This window comes from Mycteria americana, chromosome 6, assembly GCF_035582795.1.
Source record: "Mycteria americana isolate JAX WOST 10 ecotype Jacksonville Zoo and Gardens chromosome 6, USCA_MyAme_1.0, whole genome shotgun sequence".
Classification (NCBI taxonomy): domain Eukaryota; kingdom Metazoa; phylum Chordata; class Aves; order Ciconiiformes; family Ciconiidae; genus Mycteria; species Mycteria americana.
The window spans coordinates 29,339,886-29,351,694 of record NC_134370.1 but is presented as its reverse complement, the minus strand read 5'-3'; positions in this window follow the sequence as shown (position 1 = coordinate 29,351,694).

Genomic DNA, 11,809 nt, shown 5'->3' with positions numbered 1-11,809 from the left:
GCAAAACAGGCTCAATGTTTTTTTGAAAACAGTTTTTGGAAAATACAAGTCATACATGAGCTAGAGAGAGGGAAGTAAACTCAGATGTCCGATTTGAAGTTAAGGCTAAAATTTCCAAAGAAGCTGAAGAAGAGTTCATCACCGCTGAACTGGGCATTTAATTCCCTTGTTTCCTTTAAAAATGCTAGTCTGCACTTACAGACAATTAAAGCAAAGACCAACTTATGATATAAGCTTTTTCTAGTATTTTGCAAGCCATGATTAACTGTCTGGGCAAGAACCCATTGATATCTAAGGGAGAACGCTATAAGAAATTGGTCAAACCTTTGAACCCAGGTCAGTACCAAAATTAGAGATGATCTGTAAACCCACTAATGCTTACCATTTCTAATTTCTCCTTTTAGCCTTGAGTTTACACCTAATTTGGCTCTCCAAATGAGTACCTGAGGAGCTTATGTTATGTTAAGATTCAAGGTATTCATTTCCAGGAAAAAATATACAGTTCAGGACTTACTTTCTCACCTGATCTCTGAATTAAGAAAGAAAAAAAAATAGGCTCGGATTAAAAACTATTTTGTTTAATCAACAAATTATTACCCATGAATCCATGAATATCTACTGGCCTTTCCAGTAATTGTTCTCTTAAGTCTTGAGGGCTGGATATTTGTAAAGATAATGACTTGAGCCAGACAATTAGTTTTTTTTTTTTTAAACAAGGCCCTCTAGAGTTCACACTGGTTGCAGCCTCCCTCATAGAGCCTCGCAGAGGACCTCTGCACAAGCTTCTTAAAAAATTATCAATTCTAAGTAGATGGGTTTTAGCTTACTCTGCCTTCTGTTAAAGAAGGGGCAAGACTTGCTGGACCGAGAGTCTGGTTTATTCCAGTCCAGTAGACTCTTCTTGCTGAGTGTCTACAACCAAGAGCAGTGCCACTGTTTCATATAGCATCTGCAGTCACTTAGTAGAAATTATTTGCTGTATTGGCCCTGTAGCATGGTGAAAAATTAAAGAGCCTTCCCTCTCTCCCTGTTCCATTCCCCCCCCTTGACAAATACTTAAAATTAGAAGAGTCAGTCGGGGTAAGGAAGGGAGATAAATCAACATTTTGCTATTCCCATAGCACTGATATCAAAGAGAAACAAAAGCAAGTTATGCCATGAAGAAGGAAGAAGTAGAATACTGTTAACAAAAACAGCCCAGAAAAGGGGAAGGGATAATTCTTATGATCTGCTGCTATTTTTCCTGTGCTGAAGTACTGACCTTCAGCCCTGGATTAGAGTAAGAATATTTATACTGTATTATTACAGTGTTTTGCACTTTCAGAGATGTTCTAGCTAGTAACATTGTCGGACACTATAAGAGGGATTGTATATCAGCTTTGTTTATGTAATTGAAATTTAAAAGGGATGCTTAAAATTTAAGAAAAAATATATATTTGAAATGCAATTTTAGAACACTTTCTGTAAATGTATAAAAAAGCTTTCACATGAATGTGCACTTCACTGGTCAATCAGTCCTAGTATATACTTGAAATCAATGCAGTATCCACGTTGGTTCCTTTTTATTTTTCCTCCCTCAGTTTGATACATTCCTTAAATACCGTGTTTTGCTATTCTGAGCTGAAATGCTAAATATAAAGCTGTACCATAAAGCAGGATATTCCGTGTTTGACTGGATGTGCTTGCATTAATAAAAAAAACTTGCTTCAACCAGGCTTAACTTTTTCCATGGTTATTTTTCACTTGCAAACTGATCAAGCCACACACCAGCAGCTGAATGAGGTGAACCAACTGTGGAAGGGCAATATAGTTGCCATGAACCAACTGGTTACTTAAATTTAAGTTCTGATTAGGAAGATACATTATGAAATATTTACATATCTTCCAACGGTGGCAAGAGCAGCACTAAGCCAACACTATGCTGCCACTTCTAATGTGCTCTCTACAATAGGATTTTATGGATTTGATACAGTGTCTCTGCTACAGAATATTTTCATTCGCTCAATGAAAGCGATTAATAGTTCCACTCTGTAAAAACATTTTGTATGTCCTAAGAGTTGAATTTCATTTTTTCCTCCCACATATTTATCCTTTTAACAGGAAAGCACAGAAATGCTTGGCTGCAGCACACTGCAGGGTTTCCTGTAGCAAGATTCTGTTGATACTTCAACGCTCCAGGACCTTTGGTTGCAACCACTACCCTTTTTCATGTCCTACTTTACAGAAGCAAAGCCACTTCCCCAAGGTCACACAGGGACTAGACAAGCACAGAGCTGTAAGGAGAATCCAGCTTTCTAACACACTGCCCCAGTGCTACCCACGCTACCTCCTTTCCCAGGGATATAAGCCTTAAAAAACAAAAAGTGTTAGATCTTGCAGTGCAGGAGCTCTGGAGGTCCCATAAGCACTTTCAATCTGTTGAAAACAGTCTGTTTGGACTGGATATTAGGAAATTTTTCTTCACCGAGAGGGTTATCAAGCATTGGAACAGGCTGCCCAGGGAAGTGGTTGAGTTGCCATCCCTGGAGGTATTTAAAGGACATTTGGATGAGGTGCTTAGAGACATGGTGTAGTGGTGGTCTTGGCAGTGTTAGGTTTATGGTTGGACTCGATGATCTTAAAGGTCTTTTCCAACCTATATGATTCTGTGATTCTGTGAAAACTCTCTGGGGAAATTGTTTTGGTAACCAGACATCTACAACAGACTCCCAGAGTAGAACAGTACTACTTTCAGTCATCATGGCTCATTAGAAAAGATAATGATGTTTACCAGCATTAAAAGGATCAAGGAGAAAAGTCTTCTTGATGGCCAGTTCACACTCATAATTAATATGCATATCACATCCTTGAAAACTCACTCCCAATTATGTCCCATCCAGTCATTAGGATAAATTACCTATTTACACAGGCATAAGAGTAAATAATAAAATTGCTTTCCAGGCACTTTAGTGCCATTAGAGCACGACACAGCATGACAAGCAGTAACTCAATGCCAGTAAGATATCTTTAGTTATGTTAGCAGCAACTTGATTTATCGAGTTAATAGTTCCCAAGAAACAGCTTTCTTTGAGAAAATAAATCACATAGCAAAATTCAGCTGATAACTGATATTAGTACAGCTTTTGGAGGGAAATCAGTAATTCTTCTGAGGACGTGCAGACAGATCTTCCCTCTTCAGTCTGCAATGTCTATATAATTTTATCAGCGCAACCCCAGCTTCCCAACTAACCAGAAAAGCCTGCAAACAGTGTATGGAAGCACAGTTTTGTCTTATGGTTCTCCGCAGCCATTAAATAGGGCTGTGTGGACAACGAGGTATTTAAAAAAACAGTTTAAAAAAAAAAAAATCAAATTGCAGAAAGACTTTATCCTAAACTGTTAGTGTATGCTATCGAGGAAGTTTCCAGACCAGTGAGCATGCAAGTATTAGCAATAGTTGCTTTCAAATTCTTCTTTCCATGCTCGTCCCTGGAAAGGCAGAGAGAACTGGGTATGCTCTGAGGTTTCAGCACATCTCTAGGAGCCTCTGAGACAGGTTCCCTGACACTGCAGAGGTTTGCCTTCCACCGCTCCCAAAGGTGGGCCTTGGAAGAAACAACATTTGGAGGCATATTTCTGCAGTAATTTGGCAGTAGGATAGAAAGTGTAACCATTTCTGTAACATTATTCCTAACACTAAAGAATGTAAATGTTTCTAATATTTCCAACGTTGTAAGCGATTTCTAGTATCAGCATTTTTGTGGCTTCTTGATACCACATTCAGCTTTTGCAGAGAAAATGGATGCAGTTAATTGCTGCAAAATAACTTTGGGATATTAATTTATTTTCATAATGAAATATTAAAAAGCAATTACGTTGTATGTCATGAAGGGAGTGCTGATGCAGTCTCAGATATGCTGCCCTCTCCTCAAGAGATGTGATGAGGAAGAAATTCAAACCACCAAGAAACGCAACATTAATTTAAAAATACTAAGCCAATAGATATACTGTTTCTGATCAACTAGGATGCACACCTTATGATATTAAGAATACTCAGGCTTCTAACAACTACTAATAAAACGCACTTCTATATAAATAGTTCTGTGAGAAACAGCGTTTGGCAAAACCAGTATACAGTTACTCGAAACTATTAGTAGCACCTACCAGAAGAAACCAAACAAACAAACAAACAAACAAATTGGGAAAAAAAACCCCAAACCACAAACAAACAAACAAACCACCCCAAACCCAGGGCTGTTGCCATGCAGAGGATTCCTGTGAACAACCCCACGTCAGCGCAAGGTGTGGAGACCATTTTACAGGATAGAAAGCAAGCTGAAAGCGAATACAAACCAAAGCACCAGATTCAAACAACCCTGCCTCATCTGGGTCAGGAAAGAAGAAACTTTAAATTTAGTGGAAATTCGCTTTCAACATTTCTAACCTTATCCAGCTTCTTCAGATTAAGCAGGTATCTTAATCTTAAAATTAATATAATTCTGTTTGGAGGCAGAAGTGCAATGAGATCCAACAGTATCTCATTACACAGACAAAAAAGTACTTAACAGCTTTTTAATCGCTGTCACACGAGCACACTAAGGCCTCTTCTGATTCTGGGGTGTATGAAATTCAAAGAATCTTGCTATCCATCAGTGCCGACATTGAAAGTTTCCTTTTAAACATTTAAACAACATCCAGTTGTTTCCATTCAATTCAAAGAAGCTACTACTAACACCACTCCACCTCCCCAAATATCTGTTGAAATAGAGAAGTGCAACACATAATCGATTGCAGCAACAGAGCACTGGGGGACTCAGCAAGCACAGCTGTAAATGATGGATTTGATTAAAGTCTGTAACACTTATGGCACTAGCGGAATTTATATGAAAAATTGAACTATTCCTGTCTGTGGACATTACAGTTCAGTGCTGAACGACTTGTCTCAATTGGAAAAAAAATCACCCCTAAAATGCTTCAAAAACATGAAATCCAAGCAAGTAATGAATAAATCCACAAATCCAGGCAAATACTTTTTTTTTTCCCCTATACGCCTCTTCTCTCGCTTTACTTCTCGGAAATTTCACAGTATCTGAGTATCCCAAGAATTTCACAAGAACCCAGCAGCCAAAAAGTCACTTTGACAAGACTTTAAAAGCAAACAAACACACAAAAAGACCCAACAGCTACTCTACGTGGACTGCATTTGCAGGCCAGAACACCATCCCAGCTGCTCCCCAGTAACTGCACAGCCCAGGAAAGCGTGCGACTCGCGTGCTGAGAGTAGCCCGAGCTCTGAGCTGTCTCTAAGCTCCTCTCCAGAGTGTACCTCAGCACTAAGAAATCTCAAAGGTTTTTCTTTTTTCTTCAAACTATCCCTTTAATATGATCATTTTCCCCATGGCTTGTAACAAAGTCAAAGAGAAGCCACTTAAGCTTGCATAAGGCTGCAGGAAATCCGTGCAAGAGCTCAGGCCCTCCCACGGCCAAAGCCACCGCTGCGCCCGTTAGCTGGTGTTGCGACAGCTCTGCCCAGCTTCACCTCCCGTCTCCTCCGCATTCTTCCCGCTGTGCAAACGCACACCGCTGCTTCTCGCGGGAGAGATTCCCGTTGTTTCACAACCGTTGACTCTGCTGCCTGGGCACGCTTGCCACTGCTTTCAGCAAGAGCCAGCCAGGTTGTACACCAGATCCGTGAAGGTTGTTTTATAGCCTCTACGTTAAATTTTATTTTACTCCATATATATGTATTTTTTTTTTAAAAGAGCATTTTTAGCAGAAGGCTGAGAACACTCAGGTGCTAGCAAAGAGCATGTGCACCCCCCACGGACGCGCAAATGCCAAAGCAATTACAAAAAAAAATTAGTTGCTGGAATTTTTAAAATTAGACACCAGCACAGTTATAAACACAAGGATCATCTTGAAAAGAATCTGGTAAGTCACTGGCATTGTAAATGGCAGGAATGGGTTAACATCCTCTTCTACATGCAATTCGGGTACAGACTGCAAAGCATTCTACTCTGGAAGAAAATGACAACTCCTTTAACTCAGTTAACTTGCATCAGCAAAGGGGTTTTACAGCAGTCGGAGTGAAAGCTTAGAGGACATGGGTCGAGAGACCCAAGTCATGCGAGACGTACAACTCCTATAGCTACAAGGCCACCTTGAAACCATCTGGGTTAAAGATACTCCGTCGGGAAAACTCACCACACTACATACAAACTTACAGCCCTTCAAATAAACCAGTTACATCACCACAAACTCCGATCTATCTAGGCACTTTACTTCAAGCCTAGAGGGACTTACTTCACTTATCCCAGAACAGGACTAAGCTAACCAAAACAGGGCTGTGCTTTAATACAGAATTATGCAAAGATTTAGACTTAGACTTAAACGTTTAGACATTTAGACTTGCAGGGGGTGCTTGCACCAGCCCGCTCCCAGGTGCGTCCTGCACAGCTGCCCTGCAGGCTGCAGCAGCCACACGGCCCAAATGCACCTCTCGCTGGGATGCATTGAGAAAAATTGACACTACACCAATAAAAGCAGAGGGCTGCAGAGCCAGTGCAACCACAGAAATGTAAAAACCAGCATTTTTTCCTAGTCTCCTTTGCCATAAAGCTTTTTCAGAGAAGAAAGAGGTGGAGCCCTGTAGTTTGCAAGCCGTCAGGCCTGACGATGGGGAGATGAGCATCGTGGGGGGCGTGAACCAAACACTGCTTAACTTTAGCCATATCCCCATGTTCCTCCTCTTACTTCACAGCTGAGTAAAATTTGACTAATCTCTGTAAGATGTAGTTGAGGGTCACACACACAGCAAGGGCACCTCAGGCAAAGGAAAGATAAATCCACCTTGGCTACACAGAAAGCTTTTATCGTTATACTGATACAGTAGTCAATGAGTTACTACATTTATGCTGAATCATCATTTTAAAGGCTATTTGAAGTTCTTGTCCTTTCATTCACTTATCTGACAAAGCACAAAGCTGTTTAATTTTATTCTAAAGTTTGTATTCCAGCATGCACTAAAACCTGCTATTTAACTATATGTCTGCATTCAGATACAAGTAGTTAGGGCTTACCCACCACTTCTCTTTCCCTCCTTATGCAATTCTCCAGTCTTAAATACAGTTTACAAAGAAGTTTTGAGTTTCATAGGTGTGTATCTAAAAGTCCAAAGGGTCACGGGCTTTTATGAAATTTAAAAAAAAGCCACTATGTATTTTCTTCTGGATACAGTGGATGCAGAACTAAGTATTTCCCAGTACTTTTTCCACTTTTTCAACTGTATTTTCTGATTCTCCAAATCAGTATCTACTAGTCCCATTGAATGGCATATTTTTAAACAAATTCAAGTTTGCAAGTTCAAAACCACAACCTGAATTCATTCCTGTAAAGGGTGTAACATAAAAGCGTGCCCTGAGCTAATCTCATTTTGACTTCCCTTAATCAAGAACACTTCCCCTTCCCTTCACACACATTGCAAGTTCCTCGGGAAAGGTTACAATTAATGCAGATAGCATACAACAGCTAAAAAAAAAAAAAAAAAATTACTTCTCAATTCAGTGGAGCATGTTCCTATTTAAACAAATGTTACTATATTTACTACTCTAACACTAAAACGGAGTGACGCCTCCAGGAAAACACAGCTGGCTTTTTACACTTGGACCACAGCTTAAAGGGAAACCGTGCGTTATATAAACAGCATCTGTTAAAACACGAGGACGTGGCCCAACACCCGGCCACGTAACCTGAGCGCCGACCATGGGCAGACAGTTGATTCTGACTCCAGAACACAATATTTTCATTTGTCTTTGCAATGCCCCAGCAGCGGGCAGCCCAAGCCGAACAGCGTGGGTTTAATTCTCCCTCTGCAGGCAGAGCACGCCTTGGGAAAGCCAACAGCAGGTCTCCTCCGCCGAGCCAGCGATGGTCCGTGCACGGCAAACACCCATTTCTGACACCCTGGAGCTGTGCAGGTCGGAGCCGCAACAAGCGACAGCAACTCAAGTGCACCATGCGAAACCTCGCTGTTCCTCCTTTCTCCAGAAATTGCCTGTGGAACAGTAATTGGAAACAGTAATGGAACGGCCTCAGCCTGTCGAGCTGACAGGTTTTGCATTTGCACTGGCTCAGGCTGGAGGTGACCAGCAATAATGTGAACTCAGTATCAACACTGAAGCATTAATAATTAAGTTAGTGAACTTGTTCTGTGGATGGAGACGCCCCGGGGCTTAACTTCTCCCTCAATTAACTCAATTCCATGTTTGTTGCTGAAGTAGACAGCAAACCCAGACCAAGGCTCCCAAGGCGAAGGCCGGGCAGCCGGCAGCTCCCGTGGCACGCACCGGCTGCTGGGAGCTTCTCGCCAGCGGGGAGGACGGCGATGCTGCGTTTTCAGCCTTCAGCCACCCCCTTCCCACCGTCCGACCCGGCAGCTGCGCTCTTTGCACAGGCTGCAGCCCGCGGCGAAGCACGCGGCTGCGGATCCGCACGGTAATGTTATCTCTGCAGTCCCCGCCAGCAGTTACAAGCTTGAGACCAGACACTTAGCTAACATTTTCCAGCCATTTAGCCTAAAGCAACATGCAGAACAGAATTTATTATTCAAGCGAGAGATTTTCATATTTGAAACATGACTAATTTCCTCCCTTTCTTGGATGAGGTTAGGAAACACCTTCAAGGAAGAGTTACACATTTTACTGGGAAGGAGCAACCCTACCCTGGATTACAGCACGCAGCAGTACCAGAAGAGCTACACAGCTGTATACAGACACATGCACTGGTATCGCAGCATGGCTATGCCAAAACGCAATCAGAAGTTCAATACGCTCAGGTAACTGAAATCACTTGTAAACTCACTTTATAATAAAGGCAGAGCCTACTATTTCTGTTCTAGTTCCGTTCCAGAGCAGAAGCAATGGTGTGCGATCAAACACTGGGTATGGTTAACGGCCTTAAATTACTGCTCTTTGCCATGAACTTCATCTTGCCGTACCAGTTCACTGTATTTCACCAGGAAATATTATGACAAACACAGAAATAAGAAAGAAGCCTAATCTGTAGTACAGAGTTCATAAACGGAGTCCTCTGTGGTTTAAAGCCAGCTGTCGGAGCTGGTAAATGGCAGAGTTCCCGCGCTGCCTGGCAGCGCCTGTCCCGCTCGCAGGGTCTGGCCGCGGGGCTCGCCCTGGCCAGGCATCACCGCTCACCCCCCAGCTCGGTCGGCCGGGACCCCCAACGGCTCCCGCGTCGCCGAAGAGCCAGGGCTGGAGCTTAGCAAAGGCTGAAGGCTTCAAGGCACAGAGCTGGAAAAAATAAGAGAGAAGACATATCGAAGGAAAAATAGACTGGGTTAATATGGAAGTTAGCACACAGAGATAGACGAAGCGTAATACAAGAAGCCTGATGAAGAAAGACACCGCGGCAACACGATGTGAGATTTAAAGAGGTGATGAAAAGAGCCGTACAAGTTTTCAGTATATATATTTTATACAGCACGTGTAATTTCTTTTAGGTGTGCTAAGGACTTGGGGAGAAGAAACTGCTCTCCAGATTCGTACATTTTTCTGACCAATGCTGGGCAGTGACTTAGCTTTGTGTTAATTGCTCAGGAGTGTAATTCAAGTGTCACTGTCATTCACCGCCACATAAAAGAGAAGACATTTGATCAGTTAACCTGGGGTAACGCAGCAGTAACTGATAACAACAGCAAAGTTGGCATCCTGAAACGGGCTCTACCCGTGCCTTTCCCCGAGGCTATGGTGGAAAAGCAAGAAAAAGTGAAGCACTTCCAGCGAACTTTTTATTTCTCTGTAATAGTCATCAGTTAACTTAGTCCAGTGAGGACCTTGCTTACCGGAAAACATTGCATCATATTTTGAAAAAATACCTATTAATTCATTGAGGGACAATCATTATGTAAAGTAAAAATTTTAGATATCTTTTTTTAACTAGTCAAGGCCTGTACCTAGCCCAAGAGTAAAAGTTAAAATACTTGAGAATGATAATAACCCCCCCCTATTTTAAGATTTAATTAAAAGCTGTAAAGTCAAGGTAGTTATTTATAATTTTTAATCTAATTTAAATAATAATTTGGAGACAAATTAGTAGGTAAAATGGTAAGTCATTAGGCAACATGACCTGTACATGATTAGTAATAATTCCCTGGAAGTGTAAATTTTAAAGCATAACAGCTTTTAATTTAAGTAATTGATTTAATTTCTGATCTCAAAATTGCTAATAAGCTACCCCTCAACCTGTAAAGCACTATTAGAACCGAGTATTTTCCTGCTGGAAATGTTCTACAGATTGATCGTTAGCAGTAAAACCACCTTCCCCGCAGACGCACGTGGTGAGGCACGTCTACTGAACCCAGTACCATGCAGCACAAAAATGCACCTGAGGAGATTCCACGCTTAAAGTTATTCTTGTTCTCGTTACTACCATGGGGCTGCAAGTACCTGGCAATGATTTAACATGGCACATACCAGTACCTCTGGCTTTTGTAACACAGCATGACCACAATGGGTCATAGTTCCCTATGCTCTTAATGAGCTGCCAACCTGACGCGTGCCATAGCAACGCGTTCTTACGCAGGCAGTTACTGCAGGCAGCTGAACTAAGACAAGAGAAAGACCAGGCCTGCAAGGGCCCCAAAAGTTCAGGAGTCCTCAGATCATCAGTCATTTGGACTACTTGTGTCAATACCCACCCCTGACATCAACTACTTCTGACTGCCTTTTAACTCCAATGCATTCACTTCCACATTTGGGGTTGATGAATGGAAAAAAAGTTTTCAGAAGTGGTTCCTGCTGACTGCATTCAGTTCCAGACTTCCCTGACTGCCTTCTGGCATCTACACCATAGACCGTCTTTGATCGCATAGATGCGGACAGTTGACGCTGTTCTCCTTCCTCTCTGTTGCTGATAAGCACAATCACCCAGTGGAAAGTAGCAGATCTGGCTATCAGCATCAGCAGCCTGCTGTGTTTCCAAAACGTAGAAACTAGGACAAGCGCATCCTCCTGAAGTAGTGGTTGAATGATAAGAGCTGAGCTATAGCAATGCATAACTCCTCTGCGCTACCTCAGTATCCATCCCAACACGTGCCAAGCAGTGGCGGTGTCAGTGAGAGGCATTTTTGATGCTTATTCTTGTGCAGCAGAGCCAGGACAGCAATAGCAGCTGAAGTTTTAAGGGCTGGAGTCTCAGTAGAAGATCCCACTTATATCTTTACCCCAAATCATCATGCTCATGTATTTAATCTTTTCCTCACTGGTACCTTATCATTTTTATTAGGAACCACCAAGATATCTTAAAGTAAGATTTAAAGTAAGATTGAAAGTGAGATGAGATTCAACAAGGCTAAGTGCTGGGTCCTGCACTTGGGTCAAAACAACCCCATGGAACACTGCAGGCTTGGGGGAGAGTGGCTGGAAAGCTGCCCAGCAGAAAAGAACCTGGGGGTGTTGGTAAATACCCAGCTGTACATAAGCCAGCAGTGTGCCCCGGTGGCCAAGAAAGCCAATGGCACCCTGGCTTGTATCAGAAATAGCATGGCCAGCAGGACTAGGGAACTGAACTGCATACAGCCCTGTACTCAGCCCTGGTGAGGCCGCACCTCGAATACTGTGCTCAGTTTTGGGCCCCTCACTACAAGAGAGACATTGAGGTGCTGGAGCGAGTCCAGAGAAGGGCAACGGAGCTGGGGAAGGGTCTGGAGCAGAAGTCTGATGAGGAGGGGCTGAGGGAACTGGGGTTGTTTAGCCTGGAGAAGCAGAGGCTGAGGGGAGACCTTATTGCTCTCTACAACTACCTGAAAGGAGGTTGT